The sequence below is a fragment of the Dromaius novaehollandiae genome, chromosome 5, assembly GCF_036370855.1.
Source record: "Dromaius novaehollandiae isolate bDroNov1 chromosome 5, bDroNov1.hap1, whole genome shotgun sequence".
NCBI classification, from domain to species: Eukaryota; Metazoa; Chordata; class Aves; order Casuariiformes; family Dromaiidae; genus Dromaius; species Dromaius novaehollandiae.
The window spans coordinates 65,286,351-65,298,936 of NC_088102.1; the positions used below are offsets into that span (position 1 = coordinate 65,286,351).

Consider the following 12,586-nt stretch of genomic DNA (forward strand, 5'->3'; position numbering starts at 1 on the left):
ACCCCGCGCAGCGGAAGCGCCCTCAGTGCACCGCTGCATTACCCCACTTCCATGCACTGCCCTCCTTGAACACGCTCCTGTCCTTCCCCTCGCGCTCGCCCACATGGCTGCCCATCACCACTTCACCGCAGCACTGTCTTCACCAGACATTGACTGGGTGCCCAAGTCTTCACCCACGCCCAAGTGCCTCGTAGCCCGGGAAGCCCAGCTCCCTTGTGTACGACTCAGCTGCCAGCACAACCTGCGGGCCCCCACAACCATGCGTGGCAGGCCCTAACCCGCAGAGGCGGGAGTGTTGTCTGCTCTTGGCAATGCCCGGATCCTGCCTCTTCTGCCCTGTAACTGCCAGCCTGCGTCAGCTCAGCAGCACCCTGACTGCAAGTTTCAGAAAAAGAAAGAAGAACTTGAGCATACCCAAGCATAAGCTTCTGCTAAGAAGAGAGGACCCAAACACACTTTTTTTTACTTTGGGAACTGGCCAGAGATCACCAGACTTCCAGGGGCAGGCGCTGCCTCTTGCACACAGCACAGCAGGTGCTGACCTCAGGCAGGACTCCTGGCCGTACAGTAGCATGAATCACAGCAGCGTGTTCACAACCTCCCCACTTAACCTGCAGCCTCTCTGCCTCCAGCTGACTGGCGGATCCAATAAGAGTGTTGATAATAACTTTATCTGACTTATGGTGTGTCCCGTGATCAGAATTGACAGCTCCAAGGCAACAGCCCCACAGCACCCACTTCCCTGTGAGTACTCCCCCCGTTTCTACCTTTTCCCTACTTCTGCAGATACAGTATGTCAAGGAAGTGAGTGATCAGTTGTAAAGTCACGCGCTTCCTAACTGATAACCCCAAGCCTGAGCATGGCTGAGCCGTGGATCCCTGCCTGCTGGCTGCGCAGGCAGCATGCACCAGCTCCCCTCCCAGCCACGAGCTGATCATCAGAGAAACAGCAGCAACGAGGGACCAGCAGGGAGACCAGGCTGCTTGTTTTCTCCACGCGTGCAGATATCCCAGCTCGCAGGCACCCAGCATCCTGTTTTGCAAGAATAAGCCACACAAACCACGTCACTGTGAAAATGCTTCGCAGCAGTGTGGCACCGGTGGCTGGGTGCTCTCAACGTGCTCTGTACGGTGGTGTTATGTCACCCAACACAGACTGCTTCCTTCTGCCCTGCAGCCCCGACGAGCTCAGGAAATCACATCCTTAAAGCCCTTCTGCCTTCCTAGCCCTTCAAGGGAACAAATCACTCTGTTAAACCAGGCTCGTACTTATGCACGCCCTGGCACAATGCCAAAACCAAGAATTTCGGGAATGTGGCTGTTCATGCTGTTAAGATGAGCACAGTACCAAACACACCAAGCATTAGTATCATAAGCTGGGATAACAAGGAGCTGGATGACTGGTTAAAGATGGTGCAATTAAGACTATAGAGATCTCATTAAATAACTTGAAGAATAGTGGCAAAGGCCAACTGCCAAACTAAAAGAGTGCCTGATAAAGACCATTCACAGGAAATGATTTCTCTCAGTCTTCCAAGGCTTATCTGTCTGGCACTTCTTCCACCTAAAGTGAAAGAGGAGATTGCTAGCTTGTGTGCGCCAAGTGGCTGGGCATGGCTGCAACTCTGCCACTGCTGAACGTGGGAGGGATGTGGAGAGTAAGGGGGCAGTTATGGAGACAAGAGCCATCCCTCAAGAAGAGGATGGGCAGGAAAGAGCTCAGCTGGACTGAAAATGCAATTTCACTAGGGGTCCTGCCTTAATCCAGAATTGATCTTCATCAAAAATCACACTGGGAACTATTGAAAACTCAGGAGAGATCAGTATTCTCCTCTCCAACTCTTTGGTCAACGTTAATTCACCGAAATGCCACTTTCCCTATGCCAAATTCTACCACCAGGTCTCGAACTGGTCTGTGCTGTTTCGAGCAGACAGTGCAGTGTTTGTCCAGGGGCCTCAACCTCGGACGGGGATCTTGGAGGCTGCAGAAATGGATCGGCAGTCTCTTTCTGGCTTGCCACTCCCTTGAGCACAGGCCCTCAACACCACAACACAAGCAAATGTATATACAACAGTCCAAAGATGAACAAAGAAGTTACTGCTGGATTTTGGGATGACTGTGCTCAGGTGATAACCAGTACTTTAGACTGAGTAAGCTCCAAGAGGCTAACGTGATAAAACAGAGTAAGAACAAGCTGTCAGAGAGCTGGGGTCCTTAGGTAAGGTCCTATTCAGCTAAAGCCATAGAGATCTTTATCTGATGTCTTAAGGCCCACTTTTCCCTGTTTCCCCCCTACCAAGCACCTAATGTCATTCAAACTTACTGGTTGCAATTTCTAGATTTCGTCACAGAAGATAGACAGCTCCCACTTAGCCCTACAAAGGAGGATGATCCCAGATCATGGCCAGCTGGACTGCTTCCAGGCTGGAGAGCCAGCAGAGACTGCTGGCAGCTTCCGTGGTGCTGACCTCTCCCTCGAGGGAAGGGACACCTCCAACCGCAGGTTCAAACCTCCCGCCCCAGCCGCACCACAGGCAGCCTGGCTCACTGCCAAGCACCCTTCATACTATGGCACATGGAAAGAGTGCCCATTCCCCTACCTGTGGGGCTGGCAATCCCCAGCCCCATCTTAGAGGAGTACCGTGACAGTGATCTCAGTAGCACATCTCTTGCTTTGCTCCACCAGAAGATGAAGGGAAAGAGCCGCTCCGTCACCTCTCTGCTCCCCCAGTTTTCCTGGGGAAGCGATTGCCTTTTGTGGGACTGAGATGGGAACGCAGCCTCAGGGCTGCTGGCTCTGGAGGAAGCGTGAGACGAGATGCGTGCCTCGGCAGCATGGCCAGCAGAGCCCATCCTTGATCCCTGCACCCTGCTAAGCGCAGACAGCCTGATTCCCAAGGCCGCTTCTCCCCACAGCCTTGCAAGGTGCACCCACTCCCTGGGAGCTCCCTGCGGTGCCCAGGCTGGGCGGGAGCCACAACGCAGTGCTGCTGACCCCCAAGCCCCACATCTAGGACTCTTTCAACGTGCAAAACCTGGGGGAAAGACACAGAGGAAGCAGCTAATTCCCCTGCCACCTGGGATGGAAGCGAAGGTGGCCTAAAGGCATGGTCCAGCCACAATGGGGCTCAGTGATTGTATTGGACTGTGCCTGGAGGCCAGCCAGAAAAACCTCTCTTGCTGCACAGCACTATTTCTCAGCAAATTTACCACATCACGCCATCTGGGAGCAAAACCTGGCCCTGCCACCCTGCAGCTGTTTGCTGTACTCAAGCAAAGGATGAGACATGCTTATGAAGCACTGGCCTACATTTCAGGAATAGCATATTCCTAGGGAGGCAGGCAGGCACGCAAGCAGGAAGGGTGAGCGACGCTGCCCTGACACGTAGTCCCCTGCCGGCATCTCCGCAGGTGCCGCGGCAGCTCTGCGACATGGGCACTCACCTACGCAGCCCCCGCTTCTGGATCTGCAGCACACGAGACACCACAGCACGTAACAGCACCTCTCACTGCCTCTCACCAGTCCGAATTTGGCTCTGGCAAAGGTGGCTTCGGAGGCCTGGTGCTCTCCTGAGGACACAGGCTGCAGCTGGCGCCAGGCAGGCAGAACCAGGTCCTGCCAGCAGGCAGGAGGGCTCCGACTTGCCCCATTGCTCAAAGAAACCTTTGCCCACACGAGCATTCAAAGTGACAGCCGCAGTAGCAGGAAAGCTGGCTGAGACAGGGAAGCCTGCACTGGAACAAGCATTTGATAGAAAAGCTCCTCGTTACAATACAGTGGCTAATTTCCTAACAATTTGTTTCACTCCACAGTTAAACTGAGGTTCACGGGACAGAGCATCATGCTTCAGACCTCTAAGTAGGACTACCCAATGCTTTCCTGGCCACAAGAAAGCTCACGGAAACAAGCAAGGAAGGCTCACAGAAATGAGCCAAAACCCCACCACTCAGCCTTGTTTCTGTCCTAGTCAGGCTGCTATTTAATTCCAAAGGACGCAGCACTGCCGTGCCCGGAGATGCTACATTAAAGCGCTGGCTGTGCGCGCTCTGCCCCGGCAAGAACATCTCTCCCCTCCAGCCCTGGCTGAGCCGTCTCCTCCCGTTATGTAACACTGCTCCACTTCTGCAGGCCAGCGGCTGCTCCACCACGTCAGGGCACAGGCTGCACAGCTCGCGAGAAAGGCAGCTTGGCTTCTATAGCAGCCACACTACCGCCTAACCTGCAGTTAAGTTATTTCGCTATTTCTCTCCCCCAAACACACCTCCCTTTGAAACACTAAATATCAATCTATTTGAGAGCAGAATCTGATACTGTAATTAGATATCTCAAAAGCGCTCATTGCTGCGTTACACAACACAGCTCTGAGCTCCTGGGTACGGGGTGAACCTACGCTAGGATTTTATTCCCACCAGGAACACACTTTCGAAGCAAATCTCCCCGCTGTTCATGGTTACCGAGCTTTGGTTCACATCATGAGGCAGTCTCGGAGCATGCAAACAGATTTCCCTCATCTGAAACTAAACCAGCAATGAACTCCAGCCCCTGGTGGGTGTCCGTCCACAGGACTGGACTAGAGCTAGACAGAAGTTAAACCTGCAGCACACATGTCAGGTCCTCAGCATCAACTGTTTTCATCTATGGATCTGCCCCCTATTTACTACACAAGGTCTGATAACATGGACACAGCCGGCCACTGCCTTGTACAACTCCGAATGCCAGGCGACACTGCCAAAACAGGACACATCTTTGACTCCTTAAAAAGATCAGCTCAAAACAAAGCCAGGATCTAAACTGCAAGCTTCACTGCTCATGCCCTGCTGGGGCTTTAGGTATGCTGAATGTATATGAGAGAATTTAAGGAACGTCCTTGCCGACCATAAGGAAAAAGGAAGTGTTCGGAAATAAAGAAGTTAGCAGGAAGTATGAAATGTCAAGAGGATGTTGAGAAAGAAGCACTCCAACGAATCAGAGCCAGCAGAAAGGCGCGTGGACAAGGCATGAAGTTTGCTATCGGCCAATGAAGAACACTGCTTTTGCGCATGCAGCATGACTAAGGAAAAAATGTATGCATAAAGCTTAGCCGGAAAATTGAATAAACGGAGTTTGATTCCACATCATATTGGTGTGATGTTTCTCTCCCTTCACTCTTCGGGCCGCAGCATCTGGTGACCCCGACGTGATACCGCCTCTGTGAGGACGAAAAGCGGACGAGAGACGAAGAGTGGATGATCCCGGCCGTCCGAGAGAGACGGGCAGCGCACGGCGCTGGGAGGCCTCAGCTGACCGGTGAGTCAGGCGGATAAGTGATCCGGAGTGCGGGATGGGGAACGCTGTATCAGCGACTGAAAAGGCAGCCATAGATGGGCTGATGAAATTAGCAGAAAAAACGCAGCATAAGCTACCACGACCAGAACTTACTGATTTATTATTCTGGTGTAGACGAAGAGGCTTGATTACAGATACCTCACAGCTCTTTGATAATACTCACTGGAGAGGAGTAGGGGAAGAACTTTGGGAAAGCGTCCAGTCAGGTACAAGCGGGTCAAAACAGCTAGCTCAAACATACCGGACCGTGCGATTAATGTTACAAACTCTTAAGGCTGATGCCGCAGTAGCAGGTGCTATGCGAAATGCCATTTTAGCCGTTCAAGTAATAGAACAAGCGGATTCACCAGCGAAAGGAGACTCGGACAAAAATCCCTATGATCTCGTAGCAGGCGACTCGGAGCCTGAAGAGGAATTAGACGTCAAATCTACAAAATCGGGGGGTTCAACTAGCTGGGAGGTGTTGAGTGACGGACCACCCCTTCCCCCTAAATCTTCTCGGCCTCCCGTGGCTGCACCTGTCTGGCATGGGAGAATGTTTGATGATTTAATACCCCCTTATGTGCCTGGCCAGCCCAGTGCTCCACCTACTGCAGAGGTAATGGACATTGACCCCTCACAGATACCACTGCCCCCGGAAAATGATAGACGAGCGGAGGACCTCAGGAAGCATGAACAGTTGATGCTAGAAGTCCTGGAGGAGATGAAACGAATAGGTGGGGGGGCGTCTAAGTCCAGGCGGACGGAGCTATATGAATGCGCTTCTAAAGCTATCAAGGACAGCCTGCAAGCCCTGGAAGGGTGGATTGATAAAAATCCCGGTGGTGCAGCACCTCCCAAGCCGTCGAGTTTTTCTAGCCCCCCAAAGGACCCGAATTTCGATCATGGTTCCCGATGGAGGGGAATAGTAACTAATGCTAATTTAGAAGGAGAATTTATGCTTACACTGTTGTTATCTGCCCCAGTGACTGTGACAGAGAACAGACGTGAGTGGCGGGCGTTGAACTGGAATTTGGTACAGAAACTGCAAAATGCGGTTATGAGTTATGGCATAGACAACCCTTTAGTTCAGCGCCAAATACAAGCTCTGTTCAAGTATCAGGAGTTAGTCCCCACGGATATTCGGGCCTTGATGGAAACGTTGCTCGGTCCAACCTCTTATAATTTCTTTTTGACTAAATGGCAAGAAATTTTAGAGAATTATCAATTAGATAACATTGATCTCCCCCAAGGTGATCCTTTACGTCTGGCAACTCTACAGCAATTGATGGGCTCCGGGGAATACCGGGACCCACAGAGACAGGCTGCTTTACACTCACGAGTGTTAGGACAAGCGAAAGCTGCCGCCTTGGAGGCTTTTGCAGCTCTACCCCAAGTGGGAAAGCCAACGCTCCCTTATTTAAAAATCTTACAAAAACCAGGCGAGCCGTTTTTGAACTTTGTTGATAGAGTGCGAGAAGCAGTAGAAGCAGCACCAAATGTACCAGCAGATATGAAGACCATTATGGTCAAGGAAATAATAGTGCAGAATGCAAATGACAGTTGTAAGAGAATAATAGCCACTCTACCTCCGGCATCCACGATCGTGCAAATTGTGGAAGCCTGTTCGCGGACACCATGGGAGGATGAAAAGCAAAGGGCAAAAATCCACGCCGAAGCGCTAGCGGTGGCTTTAAAGCAGGGGAATCAGGGAAGAGGGCACCGTGGTTCCACACCCAACTGTTACAATTGTGGGCAGCCGGGGCATTGGAAAAAGGATTGCCCCCGGCGAAATACCCAGCCGCAGCGTCCAGGCCCTGCCTCGGGTTTCGCGGGGAGTTGTATGAGATGTGATAAATTTGGACACAAGGCTAGGGACTGCCGATCACGATACAAAAAGGACGGAACTCCATTGATGGAACCGGGAAACGGCCGGGGCCACGGACCGAGCGCGGCGAACAAGTACTCAGCGCACCCTGCCTCAGTAAACATCAGGGTGCCTCAATCAATTGGCAACCGCCACCTCAGGAAGCGCCGGGGTCGATGTGGCCCTGGCAAGAACAATAAGCATAACGAACGGCGAAGTGCAGGTGGTTGAGACCACCGCAAAGGACCCTTTGGGCCACGAATTATCAACATTGCTTATAGGAAGATCTTCAATTAGTCATCAGGGAATATTTGTGTTGCCAGGACTGATTGATGCAGATTATCACGGGATCATAAAGGTTATGATCAAGGTATTTACTCCCCCTGTGACCATTCCTCAAGGGAGCAAGATTGCTCAGCTTATTCCATTTAAGGGACAAGCGCCAGTAAGGGCTTCTACTGACCGTGGGGAAAAGGAGTTTGGCAGCACTGGAAACAATTTAGTATTATTTACCGAAAGGATCGGACCGACTCGACCCGAAAGGAAAGTGGTTATACGACAGCGGCAGGCTTCTCTACAGGAGGAGATGAGCCTGTCACAAATTACAATGATGATGGACACGGGCTCGGACATTACTATTTGCCCCTTGAAATTTTGGCCACCTTCATGGCGGCTCACTAATACCGTGGATACCGTATCAGGTATAGGCGGAAACCAGGCTACTAAACAAAGCGAAGACTGGTGTCAAATACTAGATGAGGAAGGAAATGTAGCCTGGGTGAAGCCTTATGTTATGGATATGCCCCTCTGGATCCTTGGACGTGACGTACTTTCTCAATGGGGCGTCCAGCTAACTAGTGATCCTTTTGTGGGGCGGCCACTGGGGAAAAGGGCCTACCCACATTGAAAATACAATGGCTTACTGATGAGCCTGTTTGGGTAGCCCAGTGGCCGCCCACCAACGACAAACTTGAGCCCTTGCAAGAACTGGTGGAAGAACAGCTAAGGCTGGGTCATCTTCGTCCCTCTACCAGCAATTGGAATACCCCAGTATTTGTTATAAAAAAGAAGTCAGGGAAATGGAGACTACTACACGATCTTCGCGCGGTGAACGCAGTAATGAAAGACATGGGAGCATTGCAACCTAGTTTACCATCTCCAGCAGCGTTGCCACAAGATTGGCACCTGTTGGTCATAGATTTGAAAGATTGTTTCTTTTCCATCCCACTACACCCAGACGATGCGGAAAGATTCGCGTTTAGTGTTCCAAAGGTAAATAACAGTGGCCCAACACAGCGATATGAGTGGACTGTCTTACCACAAGGCATGAAGAATAGCCCCACAATCTGTCAATGGTATGTGGATCTAGCTTTAAGACAATGGCGAAAAGGTTTCCCAAGGGCGATTGTGTACCATTACATGGACGATATTTTAATAGCCACAAAGGAGCCGCTCCCTAAGCAAGCCGAGGAGAAACTTCAGCGGGAATTAGAGAAATATGGACTTAAGATAGCAGAAGAGAAGGTCCAGCGCACTTCACCTTGGCTCTACCTTAGGATGACAGTCACCGAAACGCGGATTCGGCCAAACAAATTACAGCTTCATCCAGAGGTGCAGAATGTTAATAACGTGCAGAAACTTGTAGGGGACATTCAATGGATACGACCGTGGTGTGGTATTTCAAATCAGGAATTGGCCCCCTTGGTGGAACTCTTACAGAACTCATCTAGCCCTACAGACCCTAGGACATTAAACGCAAAAGCGCTTAAATCTCTGGAACAAATAGAAAAGAAAATCGCACAGAGTCAGACTTATAGATATCAACCTTGCTTACCGCTCCACATTGCCATCTATCAGCAACCAAAAGATCTATCGGCCATAATTTTACAAAAGGATCAGAAGGAAATGTGCATACTAGAGTGGGTTTTTCCGGCATCCAAGCCACCTCAATCAGTGCAATCCCCTGTGGAAGCGGTAGCATCATTATTATTAAAGGCCAGGAAACGAACGCGGCTGGTTTTTGGCAAAGAGCCGTCTCTAATTTATGTCCCTTGGAAGACTCAGGAAATCTTGGAAATGTGGACATTACAAGACATAACATTCGCAATAGCTACTATAGGAATCCAGCTTAGTGTACACTATCCAGCACACCCATTGTTTAAAACATTGTTAACGTTACAAGAACGTCCGATAGTAGTTTCAACGCCATTAACTCAGGCCAGAACTGTGTTTACTGATGCTAGCGGAAAAACGGGTAAATTCAGGTGTGCCTGGTTGAACAAAAGGCAATGGAAATCTAAGACAGCAGTCAGAAAGGGAGTTTCTGTTCAGGTTTTAGAACTCAATGCTGTGGTTATGGCTGTTAGCCTGTTTCATAATGAACCCCTAAACTTGGTTACCAATTCTATGTATGTTGCAGGAATTCTACCCAGGTTAGAACATGCCGTATTAAGGGCGAATAAGTAACGAGAATATAATGGTCCTGTTGATTCAGCTACAAGGCCTGTTAGCGGAAAGGCAACACCCTCTCTGGAGCACTCACCTTAGAAGTCATACGAATGTTCCAGGAGTGCTGACAGAGGGCAATTATCAAATTGATAAGCTGGTTTCATCCCCTATAGAGAAAATAACCCCTCAGTCAGGCTGAAAAGTCGCATGCCTTCTTCCACCAGTCAGCCCGTGCATTAAAAAGGAAATTTGACATCTCAAAAGATCAAGCACGAACCATAGTAGCATCATGTCCAGATTGTGCTCGGGCAGCCCCCCTGCAGGCAGGAGGAGCGAATCCGCGTGGACTGCAGCCACGGCAAGTCTGGCAAACAGATATAACGGAATTATCATCCTTTGGTCGCCTGAAGCAAGTGCACGTTTCCGTAGATACCTGTAGTAAAGCAGTTTGGGCCACGGCGGCCCCCTCTACATCATTTAAATATGTAAAACAACATTGGTTAGCAGCCTTCGCTGTGTTAGGTCGACCTCAAGTCATTAAGACAGACAACGGCCCTTCCTATACAAGTAAGGCATGCAAGCAATTCCTGACTGAATGGAGAATTGAACATAAAACAGGCATCCCCTATAATAGTACAGGACAAGCCATAATTGAACGCCGACATCAAGATGTAAAACGCTTAGTTGCCATTTTGAAAAAAGAGGGGGAATTTTCCCCCCAGAATGTTCTTATGAAAGTATGTCATGTCCTAAATTGGAAAAATGTAGTAGGGGAACATGGGGCCGAAGAGGTGCCCATGAGACATCACTTAGGAGATAACGTAGCTGACTTTTCGAAATTTTTTATCCCAGTGAGTGTCTGGGACCCTGTAAAAAGGAATTGGGATGACTCGTATAAGTTGCTTACTTGGGGTCGAGGATATGCTTGTGTCGTTTCAGATGCAGAGCCACGGTGGGTTCCAGCCAAGTGGGTGAAGCCGAAACTGCAGAAAACCAAAGAACGGACGGAGGAAGGGGAGGCAGAACATCAAGCAACGGAAAATAACCAAGACTAAGCAGAATGAACTTTGTATTATTAATCAGCACTTTTATCCTAGGGGTCCAGGGGAACCCAACACTTTTGCCAAAGCTCAGTAATGATCCTGGTAATATTTGGGTAACCATCGCAAATGTAACCAAACAACCAGCCTTTTGCCTAAGCTTAAGTAGTGTAAGAAGCCCCTTTCGCACCTGTTTGATCGGAGTGCCGGTATGGAATATAAACGAATTTAAAGGATACCTGAAAATAGTATATGACAATTATACCCACGTCAATCAGACATGTGGGCAACAGGGTACTGGAGTAAATACAAACCAAAAACTGTCTGATGGCAGTGTACAATGTTGCCTTATATCAGCCTTAAACGAAAGTTTAACATCTCCCCCAGAAGAGCTAGACCTGTTTGGAAGTGTGAACGCTAGTAATGCTACTATTGGCGGTGGCTGGTTGTCCTTCCTCCCGGGCAACAGCAGTTTAATAAATACACCTAGTAGTAAGTGGGCCAATTTGAATTCAGTTTTAAACCCCTCAGAAATATTTGAAGATTTATATAGTAGCTGTGATGGGAGCAATATAACGACGCCTAAAGCCCTCCCACCAGGAATCTTTCTGATTTGTGGGGATCGTGCCTGGAATGGCATTCCAGCTTCTCCTCAAGGTGGACCTTGTTATTTAGGTAAATTGTCACTTTTTCATCCTAATATTTCCCTCCTCATGCGTTGGGCAAATAAAATCGAGAAGACTAGACAAGAAAGATCTGTGCATGAGTTAAAGTGTGAAGAAGTTGGTGACCCTCAATTTTGGTCTAAAACTAAAAATTTTTTGTCATCCCTTTTTATCCCCGGGCTGGCAGCAGCGAAGTCACTAGCGCTTGCCAAACAAATAGCATGCTGGACGAGAAATGAATTAAATATAACTTCAGCTATTCTGGATATGTTATCGCAGGATGTACAGAGTGTGAATCACGCGGTACTACAGAATCGAGCAGCTATAGACTTCCTGTTATTAGCCCAGGGACATGGGTGTGATGAGTTTGAAGGTATGTGTTGTATGAATCTTTCTGATCATTCTGAATCGATTCACTCAAGAATTGAACAGATGCGAAAGGGTTTGCACGCATTAACAGAAGACACAGGAATAAAGGGGTGGCTGAGGGGCCTGGGAATCGGAGGATAGCTTCGCAGTCTGGTGATGATGTTTATGGGACCCTGTGTTCTGATCTTGATTACTTTATTGATAGGACCTTGTATCTTGCGCTGTATTGTTAGCCGCTTGCAAGCCATGAGCCATGCTGTTTTTGAAAAAAGAGGGGGAGATGCTGGGGCTTTAGGTATGCTGAATGTATATGAGAGAATTTAAGGATTGCTAACAAGGACGAAACGTCCTTGCCGACCATAAGGAAAGAGGAAGTGTTCGGAAATAAAGAAGTTAGCAGGAAGTATGAAATGTCAAGAGGATGTTGAGAAAGAAGCACTCCAACGAATCAGAGCCAGCAGAAAGGCGAGTGGACAAGGCATGAAGTTTGCTATCGGCCAATGAAGAACACTGCTTTTGCGCATGCAGCATGACTAAGGAAAAAATGTATGCATAAAGCTTAGCCGGAAAATTGAATAAACGGAGCTTGATTCCACATCATATTGGTGTGATGTTTCTCTCCCTTCACTCTTCGGGCCGCAGCAATGCCCACTTCTGCTTTCTCTTCCCAGCAGCAATGGGGCAAGTTCCTGCCTGAATTTGTTCCTCCAGCAGCACCAGGCGGTATCGGGGTAGCTGCAGTAACTCATTCTTTCACATGAATAGACTGGGCAAATATTTCATATTACTCTCATTTTCAGATCTTCCAGCTCATTAGTGTAACAACTCCTCCTTCCTTTAGAAAAGGCCACGCGTTAGGAAGTGCCACGCTAAAGCAACACGTGCTCTGCA

General features: G+C 49.1%; 1 long non-coding RNA gene across 1 annotated transcript; it reads left to right on the top strand.

Moving 5' to 3' along the window:
• The first annotated feature begins 4,788 nt into the window (after nt 1-4,788).
• LOC135328527 (uncharacterized) lies at nt 4,789-12,295 on the top strand. Its single transcript, XR_010389526.1, has 2 exons — nt 4,789-5,288; nt 10,561-12,295. It is a non-coding gene; the product is annotated as an uncharacterized LOC135328527 (long non-coding RNA).
• Nucleotides 12,296-12,586: the final 291 nt, after the last annotated feature.